The sequence below is a fragment of the Saccoglossus kowalevskii genome, chromosome 9, assembly GCF_978046115.1.
Source record: "Saccoglossus kowalevskii chromosome 9, keSacKowa6.1, whole genome shotgun sequence".
Classification (NCBI taxonomy): domain Eukaryota; kingdom Metazoa; phylum Hemichordata; class Enteropneusta; family Harrimaniidae; genus Saccoglossus; species Saccoglossus kowalevskii.
Genome location: NC_140649.1, coordinates 21,607,679 through 21,626,275, shown reverse-complemented (window position 1 = coordinate 21,626,275; position 18,597 = coordinate 21,607,679).

The following is an 18,597-nucleotide window of genomic DNA, read 5'->3' as shown; positions in this document are numbered from 1 at the left end:
AACTATATGATTTGTTGCGAATGTCAATGTATGTAAACTATATGATTTGTTGCGAATGTCAATGTATGTAAACTATATGATTTGTTGCAAATGTCAATGTGTGTAAACTATATGATTTGTTGCGAATGTCAATGTATGTAAACTATATGATTTGTTGCAAATGTCAATGTATGTAAACTATATGATTTGTTGCAAATGTCAATGTATGTAAACTATATGATTTGTTGCGAATGTCAATGTATGTAAACTATAGGATTTGTTGCAAATGTCAATGTATGTAAACTAATGGATTTGTTGCAAATGTCAATGTATGTAAACTATAAGATTTGTTTCAAATGTCCATGTACGTGAACTATATGATTTGTTGCGAATGTCAATGTATGCAAACTATATGATTTGTTGCAAATGTCATGTATGTAAACTATAGGATTTGTTGCGAACGTCAATGTATGTAAATTATATGATTTGTTGCAAATGCCAATGTATGTAAACTATACGATTTGTTGCCAATGTATGTAAACTATATGATTTGTTGCGAATGCCAATGTATGTAAACTATATGATTTGTTGCAAATGTCAATGTATGTAAACTATATGATTTGTTGCGAATGTCAATGTATGTAAACTATATGATTTGTTGCCAATGTCAATGTATGTAAACTATATGATTTGTTGCAAATGTCAATGTATGTAAACTATATGATTTGTTGCAGATGTCAATGTATGTAAACTATATGATTTGTTGCAAATGCCAATTTATGTAAACTATATGATTTGTTGCGAATGTCAATGTATGTAAACTATATGATTTGTTGCAAATGTCAATGTATGTAAACTATATGATTTGTTGCAAATGTCAATGTATGTAAACTATATGATTTGTTGCGAATGTCAATGCATGTAAACTATATGATTTGTTGCAAATGTCAATGTATGTAAACTATATGATTTGTTGCAAATGTCAATGTGTGTAAACTATATGATTTGTTGCGAATGTCAATGTATGTAAACTACATGATTTGTTGCGAATGTCAATGTATTTAAACTATATGATTTGTTGCCAATGTCAATGCATGTAAACTATATGATTTGTTGCAAATTTCAATGTATGTAAACTATATGATTTGTTGCAAATGTCAATGTGTGTAAACTATATGATTTGTTGAATATGTCAATGTATGTAAACTATATGATTTGTTGCAAATGTCAATGTATGTAAACTATATGATTTGTTGCGAATGTCAATGTATGTAAACTATATGATTTGTTGCGAATGTCAATGTATGTAAACTATATGATTTGTTGCAAATGTCAATGTGTGTAAACTATATGATTTGTTGCGAATGTCAATGTATGTAAACTATATGATTTGTTGCAAATGTCAATGTATGTAAACTATATGATTTGTTGCAAATGTCAATGTATGTAAACTATATGATTTGTTGCGAATGTCAATGTATGTAAACTATATGATTTGTTGCAAATGTCAATGTATGTAAACTATATGATTTGTTGCAAATGTCAATGTGTGTAAACTATATGATTTGTTGCGAATGTCAATGTATGTAAACTATATGATTTGTTGCGAATGTCAATGTATTTAAACTATATGATTTGTTGCCAATGTCAATGCATGTAAACTATATGATTTGTTGCAAATTTCAATGTATGTAAACTATATGATTTGTTGCAAATGTCAATGTGTGTAAACTATATGATTTGTTGAATATGTCAATGTATGTAAACTATATGATTTGTTGCAAATGTCAATGTATGTAAACTATATGATTTGTTGCGAATGTCAATGTATGTAAACTATATGATTTGTTGCGAATGTCAATGTATGTAAACTATATGATTTGTTGCAAATGTCAATGTGTGTAAACTATATGATTTGTTGCGAATGTCAATGTATGTAAACTATATGATTTGTTGCGAATGTCAATGTATGTAAACTATATGATTTGTTGAAAATGTCAATGTATGTAAACTATATGATTTGATGCGAATGTCAATGTATGTAAACTATATGATTTGTTGCAAATGTCAATGTAAGTAAAGTATATGATTTTTTGCGAATGTCAATGTATGTAAACTATATGATTTGTTGTGAATGTCAATGTATGTAAACTATATGATTTGTTGCGAATGTCAATGTATGTAAACTATATGATTTGTTGCGAATGTCAATGTATGTAAACTATATGATTTGTTGCAAATATCAATGTATGTAAACTATATGATTTGTTGCAAATGTCAGTGTGTGTAAACTATATGATTTGTTGCGAATGTCAATGTATGTAAACTATATGATTTGTTGCGAATGTCAATGTATGTAAACTATATGATTTGTTGAAAATGTCAATGTATGTAAACTATATGATTTGTTGCGAATGTCAATGTATGTAAACTATATGATTTGTTGCAAATGTCAATGTAAGTAAAGTATATGATTTGTTGCGAATGTCAATGTATGTAAACTATATGATTTGTTGCAAATGTCAATGTATGTAAACTATATGATTTGTTGCGAATGTCAATGTATGTAAACTACATGATTTGTTGCAAATGTCAATGTATGTAAACTATATGATTTGATGAAAATGTCAATGTATGTAAACTATATGCTTTGTTGCAAATGTCAATGTATGTAAACTATATGATTTGATGAAAATGTCAATGTATGTAAACTATATGATTTGTTGCAAATGTCAATGTATGTAAACTATATGATTTGTTGCAAATGTCAATGTGTGTAAACTATATGATTTGTTGCGAATGTCAATGTATGTAAACTGTATGATTTCTTGCGAATGTCAATGTATGTAAACTATATGATTTGTTGCAAATGCCAATGTATGTAAACTATATGATTTGTTGCGAATGTCAATGTATGTAAACTATATGATTTGTTGCAAATGTCAATGTATGTAAACTATATGATTTGTTGCAAATGTCAATGTATGTAAACTATATGATTTGTTGCACATGTCAATGTATGTAAACTATATGATTTGTTGCGAATGTCAATGTATGTAAACTATATGATTTGTTGCAGATGTCAATGTATGTAAACTATATGATTTGTTGCGAATGTCAATGTATGTAAACTATATGATTTGTTGCGAATGTCAATGTATGTAAACTATGAGATTTTTTGCGAATGTCAATGTATGTAAACTATATGATTTGTTGCAAATGTCAATGTATGTAAACTATATGATTTGTTGCAAATGTTCATGTATGTAAACTATAGAATTTGTTGCAAATGTCCATGTATGTAAACTATAGGATTTGTTGCGAATGTCAATGTATTTAAACTATAGGATTTGTTGCGAATGTCAATGTATGTAAACTATTGGATTTGTTGCACATGTCAATGTATGTAAACTATATGATTTGTTGCGAATGTCAATGTATGTAAACTATATGATTTGTTGCAGATGTCAATGTATGTAAACTATATGATTTGTTGAGAATGTCAATGTATGTAAACTATATGATTTGTTGCGAATGTCAATGTATGTAAACTATGAGATTTTTTGCGAATGTCAATGTATGTAAACTATATGATTTGTTGCAAATTTCAATGTATGTAAACTATATGATTTGTTGCAAATGTCAATGTATGTAATCTATATGATTTGTTGCAAATGTCAATGTATGTAAACTATATGATTTGTTGCGAATGTCCATGTATGTAAACTATATGATATTGTTGCGAATGTCAATGTATATAAACTATAGAATTTGTTACGAATGTCCATGTATATAAACTATATGATTTGTTGCGAATGTCCATGTATGTAAACTATATGATTTGTTGCGAATGTCAATGTATGTAAACTATAGGATTTGTTGCAAATGTCCATGTATGTAAACTATATGATTTGTTGCGAATGTCAATGTATGTAAACTATAGGATTTGTTGCAAATGTCCATGTATGTAAACTATAGGATTTGTTGCGAATGTCAATGTATGTAAACAATTGGATTTGTTGCAAATGCCATTTTATGTAAACTATAAGATTTGTTTCAAATGTCCATGTACGTGAACTATATGATTTGTTGCGAATGTCCATGTATGTAAACTATATGATTTTGTTGCGAATGTCAATGTATATAAACTATAGAATTTGTTACGAATGTCCATGTATATAAACTATAGGATTTTTTGCGAATGTCCATGTATGTAAACTATATGATTTGTTGCAAATGTTCATGTATGTACACTATAGAAAATTGATGTGAATGTCCATGTATGTAAACTATAGAATTTGTTGCAAATGTCCATGTATGTAAACTATAGGATTTGTTGCGAATGTCAATGTATGTAAACTATAGGATTTGTTGCGAATGTCAATGTATGTAAACTATTGGATTTGTTGCAAATGTCAATGTATGTAAACTATAAGATTTGTTTCAAATGTCCATGTACGTGAACTATATGATTTGTTGCGAATGTCAATGTATGCAAACTATATGATTTGTTGCAAATGTCATGTATGTAAACTATAGGATTTGTTGCGAACGTCAATGTATGTAAATTATATGATTTGTTGCGAATGTCAATGTATGTAAACTATATGATTTGTTGCAAATGTCAATGTATGTAAACTATATGATTTGATGAAAATGTCAATGTATGTAAACTATATGATTTGTTGCAAATGTCAATGTATGTAAACTATATGATTTGATGAAAATGTCAATGTATGTAAACTATATGATTTGTTGCAAATGTCAATGTATGTAAACTATATGATTTGTTGCAAATGTCAATGTGTGTAAACTATATGATTTGTTGCGAATGTCAATGTATGTAAACTGTATGATTTGTTGCGAATGTCAATGTATGTAAACTATATGATTTGTTGCAAATGCCAATGTATGTAAACTATATGATTTGTTGCGAATGTCAATGTATGTAAACTATATGATTTGTTGCAAATGTCAATGTATGTAAACTATATGATTTGTTGCAAATGTCAATGTATGTAAACTATATGATTTGTTGCACATGTCAATGTATGTAAACTATATGATTTGTTGCGAATGTCAATGTATGTAAACTATATGATTTGTTGCAGATGTCAATGTATGTAAACTATATGATTTGTTGCGAATGTCAATGTATGTAAACTATATGATTTGTTGCGAATGCCAATGTATGTAAACTATGAGATTTTTTGCGAATGTCAACGTATGTAAACTATATGATTTGTTGCAAATGTCAATGTATGTAAACTATATGATTTGTTGCAAATGTTCATGTATGTACACTATAGAAAATTGATGTGAATGTCCATGTATGTAAACTATAGAATTTGTTGCAAATGTCCATGTATGTAAACTATAGGATTTGTTGCGAATGTCAATGTATTTAAACTATAGGATTTGTTGCGAATGTCAATGTATGTAAACTATTGGATTTGTTGCACATGTCAATGTATGTAAACTATATGATTTGTTGCGAATGTCAATGTATGTAAACTATATGATTTGTTGCAAATGTCAATGTGTGTAAACTATATGATTTGTTGAATATGTCAATGTATGTAAACTATATGATTTGTTGCAAATGTCAATGTATGTAAACTATATGATTTGTTGCGAATGTCAATGTATGTAAACTATATGATTTGTTGCGAATGTCAATGTATGTAAACTATATGATTTGTTGCAAATGTCAATGTGTGTAAACTATATGATTTGTTGCGAATGTCAATGTATGTAAACTATATGATTTGTTGCAAATGTCAATGTATGTAAACTATATGATTTGTTGCAAATGTCAATGTATGTAAACTATATGATTTGTTGCGAATGTCAATATATGTAAACTATAGGATTTGTTGCAAATGTCAATGTATGTAAACTAATGGATTTGTTGCAAATGTCAATGTATGTAAACTATAAGATTTGTTTCAAATGTCCATGTACGTGAACTATATGATTTGTTGCGAATGTCAATGTATGCAAACTATATGATTTGTTGCAAATGTCATGTATGTAAACTATAGGATTTGTTGCGAACGTCAATGTATGTAAATTATATGATTTGTTGCAAATGCCAATGTATGTAAACTATACGATTTGTTGCCAATGTATGTAAACTATATGATTTGTTGCGAATGCCAATGTATGTAAACTATATGATTTGTTGCAAATGTCAATGTATGTAAACTATATGATTTGTTGCGAATGTCAATGTATGTAAACTATATGATTTGTTGCCAATGTCAATGCATATAAACTATATGATTTGTTGCAAATGTCAATGTATGTAAACTATATGATTTGTTGCAGATGTCAATGTATGTAAACTATATGATTTGTTGCAAATGCCAATTTATGTAAACTATATGATTTGTTGCGAATGTCAATGTATGTAAACTATATGATTTGTTACAAATGTCAATGTATGTAAACTATATGATTTGTTGCAAATGTCAATGTATGTAAACTATATGATTTGTTGCGAATGTCAATGCATGTAAACTATATGATTTGTTGCAAATGTCAATGTATGTAAACTATATGATTTGTTGCAAATGTCAATGTGTGTAAACTATATGATTTGTTGCGAATGTCAATGTATGTAAACTACATGATTTGTTGCGAATGTCAATGTATTCAAACTATATGATTTGTTGCCAATGTCAATGCATGTAAACTATATGATTTGTTGCAAATTTCAATGTATGTAAACTATATGATTTGTTGCAAATGTCAATGTGTGTAAACTATATGATTTGTTGAATATGTCAATGTATGTAAACTATATGATTTGTTGCAAATGTCAATGTATGTAAACTATATGATTTGTTGCGAATGTCAATGTATGTAAACTATATGATTTGTTGCGAATGTCAATGTATGTAAACTATATGATTTGTTGCAAATGTCAATGTGTGTAAACTATATGATTTGTTGCGAATGTCAATGTATGTAAACTATATGATTTGTTGCAAATGTCAATGTATGTAAACTATATGATTTGTTGCAAATGTCAATGTATGTAAACTATATGATTTGTTGCGAATGTCAATGTATGTAAACTATATGATTTGTTGCAAATGTCAATGTATGTAAACTATATGATTTGTTGCAAATGTCAATGTGTGTAAACTATATGATTTGTTGCGAATGTCAATGTATGTAAACTATATGATTTGTTGCGAATGTCAATGTATTTAAACTATATGATTTGTTGCCAATGTCAATGCATGTAAACTATATGATTTGTTGCAAATTTCAATGTATGTAAACTATATGATTTGTTGCAAATGTCAATGTGTGTAAACTATATGATTTGTTGAATATGTCAATGTATGTAAACTATATGATTTGTTGCAAATGTCAATGTATGTAAACTATATGATTTTTGCGAATGTCAATGTATGTAAACTATATGATTTGTTGCGAATGTCAATGTATGTAAACTATATGATTTGTTGCAAATGTCAATGTGTGTAAACTATATGATTTGTTGCGAATGTCAATGTATGTAAACTATATGATTTGTTGCGAATGTCAATGTATGTAAACTATATGATTTGTTGAAAATGTCAATGTATGTAAACTATATGATTTGATGCGAATGTCAATGTGTGTAAACTATATGATTTGTTGCAAATGTCAATGTAAGTAAAGTATATGATTTTTTGCGAATGTCAATGTATGTAAACTATATGATTTGTTGTGAATGTCAATGTATGTAAACTATATGATTTGTTGCGAATGTCAATGTATGTAAACTATATGATTTGTTGCGAATGTCAATGTATGTAAACTATATGATTTGTTGCAAATATCAATGTATGTAAACTATATGATTTGTTGCAAATGTCAGTGTGTGTAAACTATATGATTTGTTGCGAATGTCAATGTATGTAAACTATATGATTTGTTGCGAATGTCAATGTATGTAAACTATATGATTTGTTGAAAATGTCAATGTATGTAAACTATATGATTTGTTGCGAATGTCAATGTATGTAAACTATATGATTTGTTGCAAATGTCAATGTAAGTAAAGTATATGATTTGTTGCGAATGTCAATGTATGTAAACTACATGATTTGTTGCAAATGTCAATGTATGTAAACTATATGATTTGTTGCGAATGTCAATGTATGTAAACTACATGATTTGTTGCAAATGTCAATGTATGTAAACTATATGATTTGATGAAAATGTCAATGTATGTAAACTATATGCTTTGTTGCAAATGTCAATGTATGTAAACTATATGATTTGATGAAAATGTCAATGTATGTAAACTATATGATTTGTTGCAAATGTCAATGTATGTAAACTATATGATTTGTTGCAAATGTCAATGTGTGTAAACTATATGATTTGTTGCGAATGTCAATGTATGTAAACTGTATGATTTCTTGCGAATGTCAATGTATGTAAACTATATGATTTGTTGCAAATGCCAATGTATGTAAACTATATGATTTGTTGCGAATGTCAATGTATGTAAACTATATGATTTGTTGCAAATGTCAATGTATGTAAACTATATGATTTGTTGCAAATGTCAATGTATGTAAACTATATGATTTGTTGCACATGTCAATGTATGTAAACTATATGATTTGTTGCGAATGTCAATGTATGTAAACTATATGATTTGTTGCAGATGTCAATGTATGTAAACTATATGATTTGTTGCGAATGTCAATGTATGTAAACTATATGATTTGTTGCGAATGTCAATGTATGTAAACTATGAGATTTTTTGCGAATGTCAATGTATGTAAACTATATGATTTGTTGCAAATGTCAATGTATGTAAACTATATGATTTGTTGCAAATGTTCATGTATGTACACTATAGAAAATTGATGTGAATGTCCATGTATGTAAACTATAGAATTTGTTGCAAATGTCCATGTATGTAAACTATAGGATTTGTTGCGAATGTCAATGTATTTAAACTATAGGATTTGTTGCGAATGTCAATGTATGTAAACTATTGGATTTGTTGCACATGTCAATGTATGTAAACTATATGATTTGTTGCGAATGTCAATGTATGTAAACTATATGATTTGTTGCAGATGTCAATGTATGTAAACTATATGATTTGTTGAGAATGTCAATGTATGTAAACTATATGATTTGTTGCGAATGTCAATGTATGTAAACTATGAGATTTTTTGCGAATGTCAATGTATGTAAACTATATGATTTGTTGCAAATTTCAATGTATGTAAACTATATGATTTGTTGCAAATGTCAATGTATGTAATCTATATGATTTGTTGCAAATGTCAATGTATGTAAACTATATGATTTGTTGCGAATGTCCATGTATGTAAACTATATGATATTGTTGCGAATGTCAATGTATATAAACTATAGAATTTGTTACGAATGTCCATGTATATAAACTATATGATTTGTTGCGAATGTCCATGTATGTAAACTATATGATTTGTTGCGAATGTCAATGTATGTAAACTATAGGATTTGTTGCAAATGTCCATGTATGTAAACTATATGATTTGTTGCGAATGTCAATGTATGTAAACTATAGGATTTGTTGCAAATGTCCATGTATGTAAACTATAGGATTTGTTGCGAATGTCAATGTATGTAAACAATTGGATTTGTTGCAAATGCCATTTTATGTAAACTATAAGATTTGTTTCAAATGTCCATGTACGTGAACTATATGATTTGTTGCGAATGTCCATGTATGTAAACTATATGATTTTGTTGCGAATGTCAATGTATATAAACTATAGAATTTGTTACGAATGTCCATGTATATAAACTATAGGATTTTTTGCGAATGTCCATGTATGTAAACTATATGATTTGTTGCAAATGTTCATGTATGTACACTATAGAAAATTGATGTGAATGTCCATGTATGTAAACTATAGAATTTGTTGCAAATGTCCATGTATGTAAACTATAGGATTTGTTGCGAATGTCAATGTATGTAAACTATAGGATTTGTTGCGAATGTCAATGTATGTAAACTATTGGATTTGTTGCAAATGTCAATGTATGTAAACTATAAGATTTGTTTCAAATGTCCATGTACGTGAACTATATGATTTGTTGCGAATGTCAATGTATGCAAACTATATGATTTGTTGCAAATGTCATGTATGTAAACTATAGGATTTGTTGCGAACGTCAATGTATGTAAATTATATGATTTGTTGCGAATGTCAATGTATGTAAACTATATGATTTGTTGCAAATGTCAATGTATGTAAACTATATGATTTGATGAAAATGTCAATGTATGTAAACTATATGATTTGTTGCAAATGTCAATGTATGTAAACTATATGATTTGATGAAAATGTCAATGTATGTAAACTATATGATTTGTTGCAAATGTCAATGTATGTAAACTATATGATTTGTTGCAAATGTCAATGTGTGTAAACTATATGATTTGTTGCAAATGTCAATGTATGTAAACTGTATGATTTGTTGCGAATGTCAATGTATGTAAACTATATGATTTGTTGCAAATGCCAATGTATGTAAACTATATGATTTGTTGCGAATGTCAATGTATGTAAACTATATGATTTGTTGCAAATGTCAATGTATGTAAACTATATGATTTGTTGCAAATGTCAATGTATGTAAACTATATGATTTGTTGCACATGTCAATGTATGTAAACTATATGATTTGTTGCGAATGTCAATGTATGTAAACTATATGATTTGTTGCAGATGTCAATGTATGTAAACTATATGATTTGTTACGAATGTCAATGTATGTAAACTATATGTTTTGTTGCGAATGCCAATGTATGTAAACTATGAGATTTTTTGCGAATGTCAACGTATGTAAACTATATGATTTGTTGCAAATGTCAATGTATGTAAACTATATGATTTGTTGCAAATGTTCATGTATGTACACTATAGAAAATTGATGTGAATGTCCATGTATGTAAACTATAGAATTTGTTGCAAATGTCCATGTATGTAAACTATAGGATTTGTTGCGAATGTCAATGTATTTAAACTATAGGATTTGTTGCGAATGTCAATGTATGTAAACTATTGGATTTGTTGCACATGTCAATGTATGTAAACTATATGATTTGTTGCGAATGTCAATGTATGTAAACTATATGATTTGTTGCAGATGTCAATGTATGTAAACTATATGATTTGTTGCGAATGTCAATGTATGTAAACTATATGATTTGTTGCGAATGTCAATGTATGTAAACTATGAGATTTTTTGCGAATGTCAATGTATGTAAACTACATGATTTGTTGCAAATTTCAATGTATGTAAACTATATGATTTGTTGCAAATGTCAATGTATGTAAACTATATGATTTGTTGCAAATGTCAATGTATGTAAACTATATGATTTGTTGCGAATGTCAATGTATGTAAACTATATGATTTTGTTGCGAATGTCAATGTATATAAACTATAGAATTTGTTACGAATGTCCATGTATATAAACTATTGGATTTGTTGCAAATGTCAATGTATGTAAACTATAAGATTTGTTTCAAATGTCCATGTACGTGAACTATATGATTTGTTGCGAATGTCAATGTATGCAAACTATATGATTTGTTGCAAATGTCATGTATGTAAACTATAGGATTTGTTGCGAACGTCAATGTATGTAAATTATATGATTTGTTGCGAATGTCAATGTATGTAAACTATATGATTTGTTGCAAATGTCAATGTATGTAAACTATATGATTTGATGAAAATGTCAATGTATGTAAACTATATGATTTGTTGCAAATGTCAATGTATGTAAACTATATGATTTGATGAAAATGTCAATGTATGTAAACTATATGATTTGTTGCAAATGTCAATGTATGTAAACTATATGATTTGTTGCAAATGTCAATGTGTGTAAACTATATGATTTGTTGCGAATGTCAATGTATGTAAACTGTATGATTTGTTGCGAATGTCAATGTATGTAAACTATATGATTTGTTGCAAATGCCAATGTATGTAAACTATATGATTTGTTGCGAATGTCAATGTATGTAAACTATATGATTTGTTGCAAATGTCAATGTATGTAAACTATATGATTTGTTGCAAATGTCAATGTATGTAAACTATATGATTTGTTGCACATGTCAATGTATGTAAACTATATGATTTGTTGCGAATGTCAATGTATGTAAACTATATGATTTGTTGCAGATGTCAATGTATGTAAACTATATGATTTGTTGCGAATGTCAATGTATGTAAACTATATGTTTTGTTGCGAATGCCAATGTATGTAAACTATGAGATTTTTTGCGAATGTCAACGTATGTAAACTATATGATTTGTTGCAAATGTCAATGTATGTAAACTATATGATTTGTTGCAAATGTTCATGTATGTACACTATAGAAAATTGATGTGAATGTCCATGTATGTAAACTATAGAATTTGTTGCAAATGTCCATGTATGTAAACTATAGGATTTGTTGCGAATGTCAATGTATTTAAACTATAGGATTTGTTGCGAATGTCAATGTATGTAAACTATTGGATTTGTTGCACATGTCAATGTATGTAAACTATATGATTTGTTGCGAATGTCAATGTATGTAAACTATATGATTTGTTGCAGATGTCAATGTATGTAAACTATATGATTTGTTGCGAATGTCAATGTATGTAAACTATATGATTTGTTGCGAATGTCAATGTATGTAAACTATGAGATTTTTTGCGAATGTCAATGTATGTAAACTACATGATTTGTTGCAAATTTCAATGTATGTAAACTATATGATTTGTTGCAAATGTCAATGTATGTAAACTATATGATTTGTTGCAAATGTCAATGTATGTAAACTATATGATTTGTTGCGAATGTCCATGTATGTAAACTATATGATTTTGTTGCGAATGTCAATGTATATAAACTATAGAATTTGTTACGAATGTCCATGTATATAAACTATATGATTTGTTGCGAATGTCCATGTATGTAAACTATATGATTTGTTGCGAATGTCAATGTATGTAAACTATAGGATTTGTTTCAAATGTCCATGTATGTAAACTATAGGATTTGTTGCAAATGTCAATGTATGTAAACAATTGGATTTGTTGCAAATGCCATTTTATGTAAACTATAAGATTTGTTTCAAATGTCCATGTACGTGAACTATATGATTTGTTGCGAATGTCCATGTATGTAAACTATATGATTTTGTTGCGAATGTCAATGTATATAAACTATAGAATTTGTTACTAATGTCCATGTATATAAACTATAGGATTTTTTGCGAATGTCCATGTATGTAAACTATATGATTTGTTGCAAATGTCCATGTATGTAAACTATAGGATTTGTTGCGAATGTCAATGTATGTAAACTATAGGATTTGTTGCGAATGTCAATGTATGAAAACTATTGGATTTGTTGCAAATGTCAATGTATGTAAACTATAAGATTTGTTTCAAATGTCCACGTACGTGAACTATATGATTTGTTGCGAATGTCAATGTATGCAAACTATATGATTTGTTGCAAATGTCATGTATGTAAACTATAGGATTTGTTGAGAACGTCAATGTATGTAAATTATATGATTTGTTGCAAATGCCAATGTATGTAAACTATACGATTTGTTGCCAATGTATGTAAACTATATGATTTGTTGCGAATGCCAATGTATGTAAACTATATGATTTGTTGCAAATGTCAATGTATGTAAACTATATGATTTGTTGCGAATGTCAATGTATGTAAACTATATGATTTGTTGCCAATGTCAATGCATATAAACTATATGATTTGTTGCAAATGTCAATGTATGTAAACTATATGATTTGTTGCAGATGTCAATGTATGTAAACTATATGATTTGTTGCAAATGTCAATTTATGTAAACTATATGATTTGTTGCGAATGTCAATGTATGTAAACTATATGATTTGTTGCAAATGTCAATGTATGTAAAATATATGATTTGTTGCAAATGTCAATGTATGTAAACTATATGATTTGTTGCGAATGTCAATGTATGTAAACTATATGATTTGTTGCAAATGTCAATGTATGTAAACTATATGATTTGTTGCAAATGTCAATGTGTGTAAACTATATGATTTGTTGCGAATGTCAATGTATGTAAACTATATGATTTGTTGCGAATGTCAATGTATGTAAACTATATGATTTGTTGCCAATGTCAATGCATGTAAACTATATGATTTGTTGCAAATTTCAATGTATGTAAACTATATGATTTGTTGCAAATGTCAATGTGTGTAAACTATATGATTTGTTGAATATGTCAATGTATGTAAACTATATGATTTGTTGCAAATGTCAATGTATGTAAACTATATGATTTGTTGCGAATGTCAATGTATGTAAACTATATGATTTGTTGCGAATGTCAATGTATGTAAACTATATGATTTGTTGCAAATGTCAATGTGTGTAAACTATATGATTTGTTGCGAATGTCAATGTATGTAAACTATATGATTTGTTGCGAATGTCAATGTATGTAAACTATATGATTTGTTGAAAATGTCAATGTATGTAAACTATATGATTTTATGCGAATGTCAATGTATGTAAACTATATGATTTGTTGCAAATGTCAATGTAAGTAAAGTATATGATTTGTTGCGAATGTCAATGTATGTAAACTATATGATTTGTTGCAAATGTCAATGTGTGTAAACTATATGATTTGTTGAATATGTCAATGTATGTAAACTATATGATTTGTTGCAAATGTCAATGTATGTAAACTATATGATTTGTTGCGAATGTCAATGTATGTAAACTATATGATTTGTTGCGAATGTCAATGTATGTAAACTATATGATTTGTTGCAAATGTCAATGTGTGTAAACTATATGATTTGTTGCGAATGTCAATGTATGTAAACTATATGATTTGTTGCGAATGTCAATGTATGTAAACTATATGATTTGTTGAAAATGTCAATGTATGTAAACTATATGATTTTATGCGAATGTCAATGTATGTAAACTATATGATTTGTTGCAAATGTCAATGTAAGTAAAGTATATGATTTGTTGCGAATGTCAATGTATGTAAACTATATGATTTGTTGCGAATGTCAATGTATGTAAACTATATGATTTGTTGCAAATGTCAATGTAAGTAAAGTATATGATTTGTTGCGAATGTCAATGTATGTAAACTATATGATTTGTTGCAAATGTCAATGTATGTAAACTATATGATTTGTTGCGAATGTCAATGTATATAAACTATATGATTTGTTGCAAATGTCAATGTATGTAAACTATATGATTTGATGAAAATGTCAATGTATGTAAACTATATGATTTGTTGCAAATGTCAATGTATGTAAACTATATGATTTGATGAAAATGTCAATGTATGTAAACTATATGATTTGTTGCAAATGTCAATGTATGTAAACTATATGATTTGTTGCAAATGTCAATGTGTGTAAACTATATGATTTGTTGCGAATGTCAATGTATGTAAACTATATGATTTGTTGCGAATGTCAATGTATGTAAACTGTATGATTTGTTGCGAATGTCAATGTATGTAAACTATATGATTTGTTGCAAATGCCAATGTATGTAAACTATATGATTTGTTGCGAATGTCAATGTATGTAAACTATATGATTTGTTGCAAATGTCAATGTATGTAAACTATATGATTTGTTGCAAATGTCAATGTATGTAAACTATATGATTTGTTGCACATGTCAATGTATGTAAACTATATGATTTGTTGCGAATGTCAATGTATGTAAACTATATGATTTGTTGCAGATGTCAATGTATGTAAACTATATGATTTGTTGCGAATGTCAATGTATGTAAACTATATGATTTGTTGCGAATGTCAATGTATGTAAACTATGAGATTTTTTGCGAATGTCAATGTATGTAAACTATATGATTTGTTGCAAATGTCAATGTATGTAAACTATATGATTTGTTGCAAATGTTCATGTATGTACACTATAGAAAATTGATGTGAATGTCCATGTATGTAAACTATAGAATTTGTTGCAAATGTCCATGTATGTAAACTATAGGATTTGTTGCGAATGTCAATGTATGTAAACTATAGGATTTGTTGCGAATGTCAATGTATGTAAACTATATGATTTGTTGCAAATGCCAATGTATGTAAACTATATGATTTGTTGCGAATGTCAATGTATGTAAACTATATGATTTGTTGCAAATGTCAATGTATGTAAACTATATGATTTGTTGCAAATGTCAATGTATGTAAACTATATGATTTGTTGCACATGTCAATGTATGTAAACTATATGATTTGTTGCGAATGTCAATGTATGTAAACTATATGATTTGTTGCAGATGTCAATGTATGTAAACTATATGATTTGTTGCGAATGTCAATGTATGTAAACTATATGATTTGTTGCGAATGTCAATGTATGTAAACTATGAGATTTTTTGCGAATGTCAATGTATGTAAACTATATGATTTGTTGCAAATGTCAATGTATGTAAACTATATGATTTGTTGCAAATGTTCATGTATGTACACTATAGAAAATTGATGTGAATGTCCATGTATGTAAACTATAGAATTTGTTGCAAATGTCCATGTATGTAAACTATAGGATTTGTTGTGAATGTCAATGTATGTAAACTATAGGATTTGTTGCGAATGTCAATGTATGTAAACTATTGGATTTGTTGCACATGTCAATGTATGTAAACTATATGATTTGTTGCGAATGTCAATGTATGTAAACTATATGATTTGTTGCAGATGTCAATGTATGTAAACTATATGATTTGTTGCGAATGTCAATGTATGTAAACTATATGATTTGTTGCGAATGTCAATGTATGTAAACTATGAGATTTTTTGCGAATGTCAATGTATGTAAACTATATGATTTGTTGCAAATTTCAATGTATGTAAACTATATGATTTGTTGCAAATGTCAATGTATGTAAACTATATGATTTGTTGCAAATGTCAATGTATGTAAACTATATGATTTGTTGCGAATGTCAATGTATGTAAACTATATGATTTGTTGCGAATGTCAATGTATGTAAACTATATGATTTGTTGCGAATGTCAATGTATGTAAACTATGAGATTTTTTGCGAATGTCAATGTATGTAAACTATATGATTTGTTGCAAATTTCAATGTATGTAAACTATATGATTTGTTGCAAATGTCAATGTATGTAAACTATATGATTTGTTGCAAATGTCAATGTATGTAAACTATATGATTTGTTGCGAATGTCAATGTATGTAAACTATATGATTTGTTGCTGATGATTTGTTATTAATGTCCCCGCGAGTAAACTATAGGATGTGTTGTTATTATCAAAGCACTAGCTGAGAGACTTTCACTGTATTAATATTCCGAATGCTTAAATACTAGTGTAGTATTCATAAGTACGCATGATTCACAGGGTGATGAGCTCGCTGCATACTAGCATATCTTTTTCTTATCAGATTATTTGCATCATGAAACATTCTGACTGTATATTAAAGTAGTAACCATGGAACAGACATCGTGTTTGTTAATTTGCTGAAATATTATAAGTAATTGAATACAACATTATTGCCGACTTGATCAATCATGTGACAAAAAAAATTAATAGATAACAAGTTTTAAATATGCTTAGTAGCAACTACGACAATATAAACTATGAAACTGTAAATTGTAATTTTCTGTGATAATCTTGTCGACTGTTCCCGTTTTTTCGACTTCTTTTGAAATAAAACTGCGCCACCAAACGTAAGATTAAAAGAGGAAGCCATGACAGTGCCATGCACTGAATAACGTAAAAGCTCTCAGTAGTTGGTTTATTCTTTTTACTAGTATGTGAATTACTAGTCATAGTACTGTGGTTCAAATCGGAGTTTAACGTCTCATAGTGGTTATATAAAACACATTTTGTGAAATCTGAAAGTAAGTATAGTCAGAAGCTCTTGTAAGAGTACAAGGCCTAACGTGTAAGAAGTTCGGACAGAATTAAAAAAAATTACATGTCATTTTTTTATACTATGAGGTTATTTTACGAGGATACCTCAAAGTGTGCACGAAGACAGTACAGCGGTAGTATCGACCGACGCAAAGCAGAGGTCGGTGCGACGGCGTACTGTCTGAGTGAATACTTTGCAGTATCCTCGTAATAACTTTATTATTATACATCTTTACCTTCCAAGGATACATCATGGGAATGTCGAAATACAAAAAGTTTAGAAGAGAATCAGTGAATTCTTTGTTTGGAGTCCGGTCAAACCCTTGTGGCAGCCATATTTGTTTTTATTATTAATAAAGGTCGCTTACGCTTGTTATCATTCCATATTTGGAATTCGAATTTCCTAATATGGTAGGATGAAAATACCCCATAAAATATCGCAAAATCACGGCACGCTGTAACTTGCGGTTACGGTGACAGATAATCATTCTTATTAAGAATTCATAATATTGGGGTACAGGACATTGGTTGTCACCGAAAAAGAAAATCCTGCAAATCTCCCGTAAGAGTACAGAATATATGCGACATATGTTACTTAAAAAACATCACAGTCACTGAATGAGCAATAACGTTGGAGTTT